Raw genomic sequence first — 4,224 nt, 5'->3', positions numbered from 1 at the left:
TTGAATGTTTGCTGCTGATCACAGACAGGCTCAGACGGGCCGGTCCGTTTGGCCCGACTCGCTCTGTCTAGAACCCGTTAACACTGACCAGAACCTTGGAGGGTTCTGGTCCAGCTGCCCTGAAGGGGGAGCTGTAGCATCCAGGTTCTTCCTGACCCGTATTCACCAGGTAAGCAGTGAACAGCCCAGCCGGGTCACAGAACCGGGTCACAGCGGTTCTGCTGAGTTCTGTTCAGGTTCTGTCTGAGTTCTGGTTCCTGGCAGGAGGCAGCGCCCCTCCTCCTCCTCCTCCTCTTCATCAGCTGCTGCTAAATTATTCACTCTCCTCCATCTGGGCCTCTGCAGGTTCTGTTCTGCTCTTCCTGTGCTGTCGGGTTATGAGCCTCCTGCTTGTTCCTCTGGATGTTCTGTTAAGTTCTGAGAAGGCGGGGCGGTTCTGGGTCAGAACCAGCTGACCTTCAGCTACAAAGACGCGCCGGCAGCGCTGGAGGTGTGATGAATATTTCATGTGGCGTATAAATAGACTCTGAGCGCGTCTCCTGCATCTTTAATGATTCTTCCTCCTGAACAGAACCGCAGGAACAGAACCACAGAACCTCTCCCCACGTTCTAACCCCTGATCAGCGGCAGAACCTCTCTGCCGTTATTGGACCCGGTGCTGGATGAGCGACGGTTCTGCTCGGTGTTTACTGGGATCAGAACCAGAAATCAGCGGATCAGTAGAACCCAGACCGCGGATCGGTGTTTCAGAACGTTCTCCAACCGGAGCGGAAAGGAACCGCCGTATTTCTGGTTCTGAAGCCAGGAACCCAGCGGACCGGCTGTTAGATCGGGTCACGGCTCTGATGCACAGGTTCTGCTCTGCCAGAATGTCTGTGCTTCAGAGGAGCGCATGAATCGGACCGGTACCGAAGATCACACCTGAATGTTGACGAGGCACGCCGTCGTTACGCCGCCTACAGGTGAAAACACCTGCAGGCGTCGTTACGCCGCCTACAGGTGTTTTCACCTGTAGGCGGCGTAACGACGGCGTAACGACGGCGTAACGACGGCGTAACGACGGCGTAACGACGGCGTAACGACTCCTCAGTGACCCGCTGAGGCGGCGCTGGATCCCTGCAGGTGTTTTCACCTGTAGGTGGCGTAACGACGGCGTAACGCCGCCTGCAGGTGTTTTCACCTGTAGCCGCCAGCAAAGCACCTGGCAGGTTAATGATTCTTACACGGTCTGCGGACCCTGGCGGGTCTGATTAGGGGCGGAGCTTCAGGAAAGTGTTTGGTACTAAAACAGGACGAGTTCCCAGCCTGAGCAGAACCTTCTGTCCTAAAGACTTTACCGTAAAACACTTTTTCTCTCTTTTCTGAGATTAAACATTAACAACTTTGTGATAAAATGGTCAACAATTAAAGACTAAATCCAGAAAACCATGAGAAACGATAAGGCCTAAATATTTGTACTAATTCAAGCTTCGTGTTTTTCACTGTAAGAACCGTGAGAACGGTTCCAGAACCTTTCCTGACCCGGTCCGTTTCTCCAGAACCGGCTGTGGTTCCGGTCTGCAGGTCAGAACTTCTCCTGAAGGCTGAAATAAACTCCCGTGTTCTCCAGAACAGCAGTGTGAGGCGTTCAGGTGTTCCTTCGTCAGTGTTCTTGGGTTTGGGTTCTGCAGCTGAGGAACGTCAGCTTTTCTCACTTTTCTGTCGTGACGTCTGAATGAGCCTCACACCGACGTTCAGAGCTGAGGGACGCCCCTGAAGGCCAGGTGGACTCACCTGGGCGCACCTGGACACACCTGAGCACACATGAACACTGCGACCCAACACCCAGGGGACTTTGGCCCCGCCTCCACCCACAGGTGCTGCCTCTGGCTCCGCCTCCACCCACAGGTGCTGCCTCTGGCTCCGCCTCCACCCACAGGTGCTGCCTCTGGCTCCGCCTCCACCCACAGGTGCTGCCTCTGGCCTGGCGACCTCAGCAGGTGCTGCAGGTGTGTTCTGTTCCACTTCCTGTTGGGGAGAAATCTCTGACTGTTAGAACTCTAACGATGCTTTTATTTTCTCAGTTTGGAAACGATGTATATTTTAAAACAAATAAAATATTTTAAACGTAGCTCCGCCTCCCGACTCTCTGTCCGGGGTCAGGGTACGGCTCCACGCAGAACCACGGCTTCATATGAAGCGGTTCTGCGGACGTTCTCACTGAGGAACCTCCCCGGCGCTGGAGACGGCCTTATTATCAGGTGATGATGTCACAGTCCTCTGCTTGGCACGTTTATCAGGAACCTGCTTATGTTCCTGCTGCCACGTCTCTATTATCATTCAGGTTCCCAACTCTGGACCTCTGTTGGGTTCTCCTTTATGTTCTGAATAGTTTTAATATTCTGGACCCATGTGCTGCTCCAGACGTTCCTCTGGGTTTCTATTAAATGTTCTGAATGTGATCTAGACAAGGTTCTCTGGTTCCAGAGTCGTGGCTGTCGGGTTCCAGCGGTACCTGTTCTACCTTCAGTAGTACTGAGAAGAAATGTTGGAACTATTATCGATGCTGAGGAACCGAACCCAAACACCCAGAGAACTTCATCAGAAACCAGAAGTGCAGCAGAGAACTGAAGCCCAGGTTCCTCAGAGAACCGTTCTATTGTTCCAAGGTGAAACCTGGAGATCCATCTGAGACCAGAATCAGCAGCATTTAACCAACGGTGTCGTGTTTTCCTTAGAACGTCTTGTTCTCTGCCGTCTGTTCTAAAAGGTTTGAGCTTGATCTAGAGACCTAATTTGGTTCTAATGTCATGTCTCTTCGTTCTCAAACCTAGCACTTTATTTGGTTCTACTGCAATGTTCTTAATGCTGCTTTGGATTAATTCAGGTCCCTGTGGTTCTATGAATAAGATGAGCAGAGGTTCTGGAAGCTTTTGACTGGGTTCTAAGCTGTTCCTCGTGTCATATTCTGTTTTTTCCTTGCAGGATCATGGTTCTGTCTCTCTCTTGGTTCTTCAGGGTTAGCTGCTTTTTTCATGTGGGTGTTCTGATTCATTTAGTCCCGCGGAGCTGAAACTGGATCTAGTTCATCTTCCTGGAAGTTCTCATGAAGTTCTGAGATGTTCTTGATCGGCTTCAGCGTTTGACTGTTTTAAAGTCAAAACGTTGTAAAGTTCACGTTCTCAAAGAGTCAGGATTATTTTACAGGTGAATGTTTCTAGAAGCTCTGCTGATCTTCTGGTTCCTGGACAGTTTTTCATCTGCAGAACATCTCAAAGCAGAACTTCAGGTTCCTCCTGCAGGTTCTCAGGTGAGTTTATTCTTCAGTCTAAGCTGCGCTGCCACCTGCTGGAGGTCTGAGGACCAGCGAGGTGCTTGTTTTAAAGATCTAGAGCTAGCAGCTGGTTCTATGGAGGACCGACTCTGACATATTCAAAAATCAGCAAATAAATATAAGCAATTAAATTAAACAATGAGCCAAATGTAAATATCTTATAATTAGCTTATTTATTTATTCCTCTTTATTATAATAACCATAATCATTCATTACTTAAAAATACATTTAAAAACTGTTTTAATGTCTGTTTTATTCTTCCTTTCTACATTTTTACCTCATTTGTTTCTTCCACCCTATTTATTTCTGCCTGTCCTTTTTCTATTTCTCTGTGTTTCTGCCTCATTATGCAAATGAGGAGGGCGGGTCTTAAGGGGACAATGGCTCCCTATTGGTTGGTTAGCATCAGCCTTCCATCTTTATGCTGCTGCCATCATGGCGGCATCACAGATCAGTGAGCTGAGGCATTTAGCAGCTTGATTTGAAAACATGGCTGTAATTCCACACTTTATCTGTGGTGTGGACGCTCTGACTGAACGTGTTTCGTTAAGCGGATCGTGTGGACGCAGTGACACCTGGTGTCAGCAGGTAACAGCAGGTGTCAGGTCCCCAAACAGAAACTACAGCCCCTGTTACCTGATCTTTCAGTTAGTGGGTAACGACAGAGAATACCACTTTATTATTCTCCTGTGGAATTGCAGATTACGTGATTGTTTGACACCGTTTGAAAATGTTCAGTGTTGGTGAAAACAGGTTCAAACCTGCCAATAACAAAAGTTATTAAGTTAAAGAGCCCAGCTCTATTCGTCTTTTCTAGGTCTGGAACTCTCCAAACTGCATATTGAAGCAGAAGGAAAAAAAAAACAGACAAAAAATATTAAAACAGAAATAAATATATTTACAAACTAGGT

At 48.3% G+C, this 4,224-nt stretch overlaps 1 long non-coding RNA gene across 1 annotated transcript; it reads left to right on the top strand.

The window, feature by feature from the left end:
- Positions 1-1,031: 1,031 nt before the first annotated feature.
- On the top strand, positions 1,032-2,110 carry LOC118557169. Its single transcript, XR_004927671.1, has 2 exons — positions 1,032-1,122; positions 1,171-2,110. It is a non-coding gene; the product is annotated as an uncharacterized LOC118557169 (long non-coding RNA).
- The last annotated feature ends 2,114 nt before the right edge of the window (positions 2,111-4,224 follow it).

This window comes from Fundulus heteroclitus, chromosome 22, assembly GCF_011125445.2.
Source record: "Fundulus heteroclitus isolate FHET01 chromosome 22, MU-UCD_Fhet_4.1, whole genome shotgun sequence".
NCBI classification, from domain to species: domain Eukaryota; kingdom Metazoa; phylum Chordata; class Actinopteri; order Cyprinodontiformes; family Fundulidae; genus Fundulus; species Fundulus heteroclitus.
Note: the sequence above shows the minus strand (reverse complement) of the source record. Positions and strands in the feature narration are given on the sequence as shown.